The sequence below is a fragment of the Neovison vison genome, chromosome 11 (assembly GCF_020171115.1).
Source record: "Neovison vison isolate M4711 chromosome 11, ASM_NN_V1, whole genome shotgun sequence".
Lineage (NCBI taxonomy): Eukaryota > Metazoa > Chordata > Mammalia > Carnivora > Mustelidae > Neogale > Neogale vison.
In genome coordinates, this window is record NC_058101.1 from 26,516,753 (window position 1) to 26,528,023 (window position 11,271).

Below are 11,271 nucleotides of genomic sequence, written 5' to 3' on the forward strand. Positions count from 1 at the left end.
CATACTGGTTTACTTATGTCTTGATTTTTCTCCTCCACTAGACTGTCAGACTAAGGCCTCGGTTTCATCCACCCGAGGATTAGAAAGTCGCATGGCACATAATAGGTACTCAAATGTGAATAGACATGTGGCATGGGAAAGAACAGCTCGGGATTTTAGGAGGTGGAAGACCCAGAGCGGTGCCCCAGGTGCTGAGCGGGGAAGGTAACCGTGAAAGGCTCGCCAGTAGAGTCCCCGAGGAAGGGACGTTGGCCTGAAAGAACCAGATCCAAGAGAGTCCTGAGGGACGCCATTATCCCGCTGGGCCCCTCAGGCTCCGAAAATGATGGCCTGCTCCACTGGACTCGTCTTCCCGCCAAAGCAGGAGCCAAAGGTACCTGGCGCTGAGACCTTCGGGGTCAATGGCCGGTCCCGCCCCCTCCCACCCCCTTCCCAAGGATTGGTTGCTCTCCCCGCCGCCCCGCCCCTGCCTTCCCAACGATTGGCTGCTCTCCCCACAGCCCCGCCCCTGCCTTCCCAAGGACTGGCTGCTCGCCCCACCCCCTCCCGCCCCGCCCCCTTCCCGGGGATGGGCCACCCTCCCAAACCGCTTTGCAGCCCCGCGCAGCTGCCGAGGTCTTGGCGGGGACGGTTGTCGCTAACCTTTTCGTCTCGCCTACCGGGGCGGTGAGTGTGGCTCAGCTCTCAGGTGCCCTGTGGCGGGGAGGGCGCCCGGCTGGGGCTGCGCTCGCCCCGCGTCCCCTCGAGCTTTGCCCGCCCCGAGCTCCGCTGCTCCCGGCGGCCAGAACGGAGGGGTAGAGCAGTCTCCTCCGAGGCCCGGGGTGCGGGCGGCCCAGTCCGTCCCGGGGCCGCGCGAGGCACAGGCGAGCGCGGAGCCGCCCTCAGGCTTCCCCGCGCCGCGCCTGGGGCCGCCGCCCTAACAACCTCGTGCTTTGCTCCCCCAGGGCGCCGCTGCGGCCACCTAGTAGTGGGTTCGGGGCCGGCCCGCCTGCGCCTGCGGGAGCCCGGCCCGACCCGGGGACCGGGACCGGAGAGTTGGTCACCGACGTGTGCGGGCTCTACGCGCAGGTAGTTCCGCGTCCTGGAGAGAAATGCCAGGACCCAGGCCCGGAGCACGTGGCCGGTGGCGACCAGGGCACCCACGTGTTCGGTTCAGTGGACCCCAGATTGGCCCTTCGGATTGGGGGAATGCGCGTTCCCGGGCTCCCCCAGCACAGCAGCTGCTTCCGGTGGGTTTTCGGACTCTTCAAGAAAGCGCTGAGATCCAGGGGCTAGAGGAGAGGAGTGCAGGGATCCTAGAGAACCCTGTAGAAAACCCACCGGCCCTTCCCTGTGCCCTTTTAAGGCTGACGCAGTGCCTTAAGAGGCTAACACGGAAGGGTAAAGTAAGTCTCCATAAAACCCAGGGAAGAGATCGTAGACCTCCTCTTTGGATCCTGTCTGGAGTCACGGCTAAACCAGAGGGAAAATTTTCTTTCGGTTCAAGCACCCAGGTGATATTTTAACAGGGCTCGGAGCACAAGTGATGAAATCAAACTTAACCTTAGCATTGATGGTACATTCAGTGGAACTGTTGGCATTTATCACGAAGGCAGGAACAACCTACTAGAATGACATAAAAACTATAAATTGAGAACGTCGGAAAGCCCTGGGTGACAAAGGTCATAAAGCCTCTGGAGACAGACTTCACTTGGTAGAAACACCAGATCCAGAATACTGAAAACTGACTCATTTTGAAATGGTTTTTTGGTCACCCCATGCCTGCTGACATGTATAAACCTTTCATTCCTGGACTGGGTGAGCATATGGGGCCTTGAGTGAACAATTGAGTATGTGGATATAAGAACTGTTGGAGCACATCATCAACAGGTGAAAAAAACACGGTCTTCACTTATTAACAAGCCTCGCCATACCTTTCTACCAGGAGATGGAGTATACACCAAAGTTTCTAGAAGAAAACTTGTTGGGACAAACTTTAGGAAATGCTCTTAACCATCTGTGCTGTCATCAAAATTAAAATCTTCCAGGATTCCCATGAGACACACCCAAGCTAGCTCCAGATCATCAGGCTGGTAACATTTAGAAGGTTGTCCCTATGAATGACCTCAAATAGAGGACTTCCAGAGCCTACTCAGACTCCAGAAGCAGATGACACTATGAAATAAGCAGCTTTGTCCAAGATCTTGAATCAAGAATGTTCTCTTCGTTTATCTTCCCTTGAAGCCTTTCTCCCTGACCTGGAAAATTCTCTGACCTAGAGATCTTTTAGAAAACAAAAAACAAAAAACCCTTCCTCTTTTATTTATAGAAAGATTGGCTGGAGGTTGCTTGTCTTAAACTATTCTCCCTCTGTCCCTCCACTATGGGCTCCCTTTCAAACAGACTCTTGCTTCAGCTAACCCTTGGTGCTTTTTCAATAATTCTAGCACAGCCCCATCACCCACTCCCACCACTCTTCCAAACCCTGACACCTTAGCTAATTTATCTGATTGCCGGTTTTATCAACATCTGTATAATGCACAAGAACTGAACTAGTTTTTGTTCCTGCCCACGCAAGAACCCGGTGGAACCATTCTTTATAGTGGATGTATAAAAGGGAACCATATCCACAAACAAGAGGACAAAATGACTCCACTTGGCATTAGGAAACTTCTACAGAGGCTCAAGGCCTATCATTTACTCAGATGAAGCTTTTGGAGGGAAATTTTCCTCTTTGTATTGAAAATAAAAATCGCACTGGACCCTTCCTGGGTAACATACCAAAACAGTACTGTAATTAGACACGCTGGTTTGATTCCACAGATAGCACCTTCAGACCTACAGATGTTGTAAATGAGCCCAGGACTGATTATTATGATGCAAATGTTTGCCTGGCCACTGGACAATATTCCTAGTTTGCAGGCCACACAAGTGAGATGTGGAATAGCTTGGCTTTTCCCTTGGTTGGTCTGCCCAATACCCAAGACTATATATGGGTGGCCCAAAATTCTGGAATGACCTGGCTAGGTAAAGACATCCATCTCTACGTCTGCCAAAACCAAACCAAAGGTCTTCTATACCAGATATTTGCAATCTGTTTTGCTCCTACAGGCTGAGAGAGGCACATGTAAGTGGACATGTGCATATGCCTACATAAGTAATGACGGAGGCCATGCTGGGCACCACATGCCAGCCTGGTGGGTCACATGTTCACTCTGACCTTGTCCGTGGACAACAACCCTGGTGTTGTTATCTTAGGTGGTAATGAGGTATATAAGGAATTCCCACCTAAATGGTCAGGCCATGTGGACTTGGCCACCTGGCATCTGCCATCACCCGGTACCCTATTGTAAGTCCTAGCCAAATCACACACACAGTCTCCTTAATAAAGTAGCACAACGTAGATCACCCAACCAGACCTCATAGACAGTCCACCCATTTTTCACAACACCAATTCAATAAGGACCCTTTCTCCCAGTTTGGGAACTCCCCGTCTAGAAGAAATAATCCTAAACATTTCCAAAGTCACACAACAAGAACTCACTTCCATGGTGTAGCCCTTGGAAGTGCACCCATCAGGAGCTAGCAGTTTGCTCTCTGCACTCCAGAATCACCATCTGGATCTACCGGCTGCTCAACAAGAAACACGTAGGATCACTGGCAAACGATGCTGCCCCCAGGTGAGCATAACTCAGAAGAAGTCCCATTTCATCTGAACCGTGTGAAGGAACATGTCAACAGTCTACATCCAACAAGCAAATTATGATTTAATTGGACTGATTTTTTCTCAGGCATGAGAAACTGGTTCAGTGGCCCTTGGGGCCATGTGTTTGGATTTGTGCTTTGCTTTTTTATTCTTGCCCTGATCTGTGTTTTTGCTCAAGGATCTCTTACTTTCCAAGTTCCAGCCTAAGCCTCCTCTTCACGGCAGTCCACTGGGCTGCTTGCTCATGAAATTTCATGTCAGGTTTCAAACAAGGAACTCGGCGGGTGGGGGTGGGGGGCTAGTCCCACCAGCAGGGCGTAAAGACCACTTTAAACATCTGAATAAACAGCAGCTGTGGAAAGAGGCCTACTTTTAACTTCTCTTTGATGAGTAAAGCAGGCCTTCCTGAGAATTCAGCTGTCTGAAGCCCCTCTCCGGGGGAGCCTTTTGTAAAGGAGGAGCCTAACTTGGTATTAGGACACCTGAAAAACTGTGTAGATAAGTCCTATCTGCTCCTTCCCTACTTTCTAACTGAAGCATTACTGATACCCTGTCCACTATCCCATTAAGCTGGTAGATAAAACCTTTATCCCGGACTGTTCCAACAGCTGCCCTAGAACTTTCCTCCTATTATTCTGTACACTCACAGGCCCCCTAGACACTTGGATCTAAAATCTGGTATGTTTTAAGAGCCGAAGACTCTCTTTACTTCCCTGCAGGAGAAAGCTATAAACCATTGACGCTGGAAGGGTTTGGTGTGCTCTCCTGATCTGTGTGCATTTAATCTCCAGTCTCACAGGGAAGTGTATCTGGTGTGAGGGGTAGCCTTCTGGTCTCCCGTGGGCAGCTGCAGGGAGGAGGATTGTAGGGACAAGGCAGCATTTCATTGTATTGAACACATCATCTACCCCAGCCCATGGTGAAGTCCTTCCATTTTTCCGTTGAATCCTCACCCACTTGGTAGGTGAATAAACTCAAAGGGTATCATTACCAAAAATAAGAGCAAGATGCAGAACAGGGTGTCTGGTGTGCTGCCTTTCATAAAGCAGCAGAAATAACTTGTATATGTCTCCATATGTGTAGTTTCTCAGTTTTGCAAGTAGACCGCTCAGGAAGGATAGATGAGCCAAAAGCTAATGGAAGTGATTATATTAAGGGGCACAGGCAGTGAGAGTCCCACCTCTTTTTTAAAAGTTGAATATAAACAGCCTGATGAACATTTTCACAAACTGACAACCTAGAGAAAATTGTTATTTGAAGTCATGCAAAAATAATGCCAAAATAATCCAGTAATTTTGGGTACATCTTTAGAGGTAGGATTATTGCTCATAGTAATGTCAAAAGATTGAAGGAACAGGGGCGCCTGGGTGGCTAAGTGGGTTAAGGCCTCTGCCTTCGGCTCAGGTCATGATCCCAGGGTCCTGGGATCCAGCCCCGCATTGGGCTCTCTGCTCTGCAGGGAGCCTGCTTCCTCCCCTCTCTCTCTCTGCCTGCCTCTCTGCCTACTTGTGATTTCTCTCTCTCTGTCAAATGAATAAAATCTTAAAAAAAAAAAAAAGATTGAAGGAACAGACTAGTCTAGTGGTACAGAGCATAATAAAACCTGGGTGGTTTTATTATGCGCAGAATATAACCCATATTATGGGCAGAAGTCCTAACCACTTGCTTTCCTGTGTATGTTAAAAAAAAATGCAGCTGAACTCTTGGCATTGAAACCGGAGACACCATTAAAGTAAGCACATAACTTCCAGTGTCGAGCATGGTATGTGGATATAAACAGGAAAGGGTGGGTCGAGCCAATACTGCTTACCCCTCTTTTTTGGCTATAAAAATGAGCTTGTTTATTTCATTTTAGGAGAAGGTTGATGGTCATGGACCCTTGGATTCAGTGCTCCTGGTCACTGCTAAGGAGGTTTAAGACAAAACTAGATGATCTGTTGTGTGCCTGTTGTCTGTTCCCTGCTAGACTGTGAGCTCCACAAAGACAGGTGTGTTTGTTGAATCACAGTGAAGAGGGTTGTGGTAAAGATGAACGAATGCAGGTCAAGCCCTCAGAGTTGACCGTGGGCATTGCTTAGCTCCATGTAAGTCTGGGTGCACATATAGCTAATGTGAACCTCTGGCAGATTTGAACTTTTGCATTAACTCTTGCCGGATTTAAATTTGAAAACTTTTGAATAAAGATGATTACTAGATTTGGGAGTTCTTGTCCTGGCTTGCTTTGTTTTCTTTCAAGTATTCAGGTATATCAGAAACCTCACAAATACTACGCACTTGTATTTATTGAGCCCATTAATTCCACAGTGTTGAGTAGGAATAAAGTTATGAGGAAAACTGAAATAAGAGTGCAGTTGTTGGAGTGTTAGGAGATGTCATTGGGCAGATGAAATCTTATCAAATAGCAGGAGTGGTTTTGAAATATGTTAAACCCTACAATATTGGGTTAAAGGATAAGAAGGTTTTCTGCCTCCATATGTAAAGTTTGTAGGGGATGGAAAGTCCTGGAAAAATAGTTCAAGCTACTAATGATGGACACAAAGACATTTTTATATTTGAAACTTATCAGAAAAATATCTGTCATTATTCAATAGAACAATAATACCTTGGTTGGGAAAGAAGTTTATTATTTATTAGCTAGCTCAAGTTTTAGCAATTTGCTGGATTATTTATCAATATTTGCTGAGACTCAGTGAAAGATACTGCAAATCAAGGGCCATTGTAATCAATTCTTTTAGGATTAAGTGTAATCCTTTGAATGATTGTTAACAACAGTGAGTGATTTGAACATCTTAACCTACAAATAGGATTAGGATGGCTCTCCAAAAAACATTGTTTTTAAATGCTTTGTTTGCAAATTGTACCATTTTAGAAATTTTGTTATAATGAATGGAAAACATCCAAGTTGAAGTATTATGCAAATGTCCTGTTTCTCCTTAAAGTTTATCTCACAAAATTGTAGCGTTCAATAGTAGATCTCTCCTCTGTTGCAATTATTACCGTGGTCTTTCAATGGTGATTTTCTATTTCTACATTTATTACTTTAAATTCTACTGTATGGCAGATTTATTTCAGTCATTTTTATCAGTATGGACTCATGGATATCCACGTTATTCTTTAGCTGTAATGCAATACCAATCATTTCTCCTAGTGCTCAAATTGTCCCAACTTTGGCCCCTGAGTGCTCTTCAAAGTGGGTTCCTACATCCTTTTGACATATGCCCATCCTGTGTTTTCAGATAAACACTTCTGTTCTGGAACATCACGATGCTCTAGCTTCATCTTATGTTTTCTGCTCAGCCTTAGAACCAGTCATTTTCTAAGAAACCATGGTTCCTTTTGCTGATAATGTTATTTAGAGACCAAAATCAGGGCACAAAATGTGCTCATTGCCACCACTACTAGGATCTGTGTACATGAACCCATGTATATACCAGTACCTATATTTCTGTGTCTAGACATGGTAAAATAAATTAGTTCATATTGATTTCCCCAACACATTTATGATGTGGAGAACAAAGGCAAAAGAAATATTGAAAAAAATTAAACATCCTTAAAATTTACAACCCATTGATCAGCACTTGGGACAGGCAGAGTGACCTTCTCCAAGGAGCTTAGCTGTTCAATATTAATACTTTGCTTGAAGTAAAAGGTAAACTTAGTTTGACATTAACCTGACCTCCAAGATCCTGTAAAAAAATCCCTTTAGAAACTTCTTTATCTCTACCCTCCAAACATTCTCCAAGCATATGGCCCACTGATATACATCTGAAGAGTCTTATGACTAAGGTTTTACTGGACAGTAATAAACGATCTTTTTCTAACAACAGCTAGTCTGTCAAGGTCCTGGAAACCTTGCTTCCAAATTCTAGAGACCTACACCATCCCTAGCCCCCTTCCATCTTGAAAGTATATAATGAGCCACTCCTCACAACCCCGTGCAGCATTTTCTGTCCAGAGATCCTGTCCCTGTGCTATAAAACCACCTTTTTGCACCAAAGATGCCTCAAGAATCTTTCCTGACCATTCGTTCCTAAATCTCAACTTTTCATATCAACCTATATATTTTTTCCTGAAACAATAAACTATTTTATCATATATGTATAGGTATATATAAACCATAAATGTATAGGTATATCAATACCTCTTTAAAAGTTGATGCATCACTGGATCTAGATAATCTAAGTACAAAATGGAAATGATCAAGAAAACCACTTACATTACTTAAAGGAAAGAAAGTCAGTTCCTCACTCAATTCTAATATTATGTAGATGGACTACGGGGGAACAAATACTTTCTATTCTGATCATTACATTGCGACTTTATAGAAGATAGAGTATTTACATGTAGCCATCAAACCAGAAGTCAGTACTCCTGCAAAGAAATAGTTCAGGGGGAACAGTTGCATTATTACTTTGCAACAGTTTTGTAGACTGTGATTTTCAAACCTAGAGATCTGCAAAAATCAAAGATTAAGAGATACCCACTCAACATTAAAAAAAATACATACTATATAGTAATAACAACTGTAGGTAAACGTGTAATAAAAGTAATTGTTAAGGAAAGTATGGATGATTTTCTCAGTCAACAAATCTTAGCTTATGATAAAATTCAATATTACTCACATTCTTTTCTCTTACCTTCTTTTCCTCCATTACACTCATCTGGTCAAGTGCCAGCTCTGCTGACCCTCACCCCTTACTTTACCACTCCCCCTCCCCGACTTCCCTACCCCACTCCACCCCGTGCTGCCCCAAACCATCCACCTACTCCTGGCTCACACCTGCACCGGAGCATTGCTAGAATCTAATGCCTAAATGAGTTGCCAGGTCTCACTAAGTTCACAATCACAAATCCAAAATTAACACTGCCTAGCAATTCTAAGTTTCTACTTTCCTGAACACCTATATCTTACTTTCTCTTCTCCTCTTTCCTCAGAATAATCTTATACTCTCTTTTCAAACAAATACACATTCCCATTTGATGACTTTGCCTCATCCTTCATGGAGAAGTGGAAGAAATTAGACCAATGGACTATCATCTCACCAACCTACCCCTATGGTTACAGACACTTTACCTTCCCTCTCTTCTGATGAAGCACCCTTGAACCTGTCACTGTCTGAGCTTCACTTTCTTCTCTCAACCCTCTCCATTGACACTTCTGTCCACCAATGAGATTAGTCACATCAAGGTCACTGATGTCCTCCATCTTGCCAAGTCAGTGGTCCTATAAGTTCTTAACAGATCTCCCAGTGCCATTCTTAACAGTTGGCCACTTTTTCTTTTCAAATACTCCCCGAGTCACCCTATGATGGTTAATTTTTGTGTCAATTTGACTGGGCCATGGGGTCACCAGATATTTGGTCAAACATTATTCTGGATGTTTCTGTGAGCATGTTTTGGAGAAGATTAACATTTAAACCAGTGGACTGTGTAAAGTAAATTTTTCTCCCTGATGTCAGTAGGCCTGAACAGAACAAAAGGCCTGCCTCTTCCATGAGCAAGAATTTCTCCTACTTGACTGCCCTCAAGTTGGGACATTGACTTTTTTCTTGCCTTCAGACTTGAACTAAAATACCAGATTTTCCTGGACCTTAAGCCTGCTGGCCTTCAGATGGGAACTCCACGATTAGCTCACCTGGTTGTTCTCAAGCCTTTCGACTTGGACTGGAGCTAAACCATCAGCTGTCCTTAATCTCCAATTTTTCAACTCATTCTGCAGATACTGGGGCTTGCTGGGCTCTAATAATGTGAGCCAATTCCTGTAATAAATGTGTGTGTGTGTGTGTGTGTGCGCGCACGCGTGTGCGTGCACGCGCGCTGCCTTGTGTGTGTCCGATTGGTTCATTTCTCCGTAGAACCCTAATCAAAACATATATTTTCCTGGTTTTCTCCTCCAATTAGGTACCCCTTGGCCAATCCTGCTGTGCTCCTTCTCTAAGTATTAGCGTGTCCTGGGTGTGGTTCTTGGCCCTCTGACCCTCTCTATCTACATAATAACCTAGACCAGTGTCCTTTGCCTGACACTGTGGCTTTAAATAGTGTCTGCGTGCCAGTGATTCCCACATCTGTATTTCATACCCTGATTTCTCCACTCAACTCTAAACTCATGTATCCATACTTATTGTCATCTCTTGCTGGAGTCTTCACAGGCATCTCTAGATGGCCAAACTTAACCCCCAATTCCTTCCCCAAACATTGTTTCTTCTCCAGTTTTCTTTCTCTCCATGCACAATGACACTGTCCACCCCGCTGCTCAAGCCAGAAGTCAGAGGGTCTTCAGCCACAAGCACACTGGGGAGATATTGTGAGTTCGGTTCCAGACCACCGCAATGAAGTGAATATTGCTGTAAAACAAATCAAATGAATTGTTTGGTTTCCCAGTGCGTATATAAGTTATGCTTACATTCTGCTGTGGTCTATTAATCAATTGTGTGATAAGCACTATGTCTAAAAAAGTGTACATACCTTCATTTAAAAATACCTGTTTGCCAAAATATGCTAACCGTCATCTGAGCCCTTTTCAGTGAGTCATTGCTTCTTGGCCTTTTGGCCAAGATCAAGTGAGCTTTCCGTGAGTCATAATCACTGATCACAGATCACTGTAACAAATATAATAATGATGAAAATGTTGAAATATTGATAGAATTGTCAAAATGTGACAAAAACATGAGATGACCAAAGGCTGTTGGAAAGATGACGCTGACAGACATGTTCCACACAGGACTGCCACAAACCTTCGCTTGATAAAAGCCACAGTAAACCGTACGACACAATACAAGGAGGTATGCCTGGGTTCCTTCCTCCTCCTTCCCCTTGCCATTCCCGTTGAATGATGCCATTCATCAGCCCATTGGCAAATTCTTTCAACTCTGTTGCCCCCATACAGTCCCAATACCAGCCAGCATCACTCCAGTTCCAGCCATGGAGTCCTCTACCCTGGATGGCTGCAACACTCCCCACTCTCGGGGTCTAATATTGACCCCCCATCCCAAAATTCATTCTTTGTGCTTTAGGAAAAGGAGACTCGAGAAATAAACTCTATCACATCATTCCCCTACTGCAAGTCTCCAAGAGCTTTGCCTCATAATTAGACTAAAACCCAAACTCCGCAAGTGGCCTGTAACCCCCAGTATGATCTGCTGCATTAATCCTCCAAGTTTGTTCTTGCCTTGGGATCTTTGCTCTAGAAGGCGGCAGAGGGCTGCCCATGCTGCCCACCCATCCTCATGTTCACGTAGCTTGAGTTCTAGTCACTGAGGTCTCAGTTTACATAGTACCTCTGAGAGGCTTCCTTTATCTGAGCTCCCAGTCTGAGGAACCCCGAGTGTCTCTCACTCCCAGGCTTTGCGCTACCCAGCCCTTCCCTTTCCCTCCAGGATGAATGGAGGAGACCGCGTGCTACAGCCATTGAAGAGCGCAGCATTACAGAAAGAGTAGGAACTTTCAGGGTGTCTGATTGGCTCTGTGGGTTGGGCCTCTGCCTTCAGCTCGGGTCATGGTCTTGGGGTGCTGGGATCAAGCCCTGCATCAGGCTCTCTGCTCAGTGGAAAGCCTGCTTCTCGCCCCCCCCCTTCTGCCTACCTCTC

At 45.2% G+C, this 11,271-nt stretch overlaps 1 non-coding gene across 1 annotated transcript; it reads left to right on the forward strand.

The window, feature by feature from the left end:
- The first annotated feature begins 1,332 nt into the window (after positions 1–1,332).
- Positions 1,333–1,454, forward strand: LOC122890820. The gene has a single exon (XR_006381241.1). It is a non-coding gene; the product is annotated as a small nucleolar RNA SNORA26 (small nucleolar RNA).
- The last annotated feature ends 9,817 nt before the right edge of the window (positions 1,455–11,271 follow it).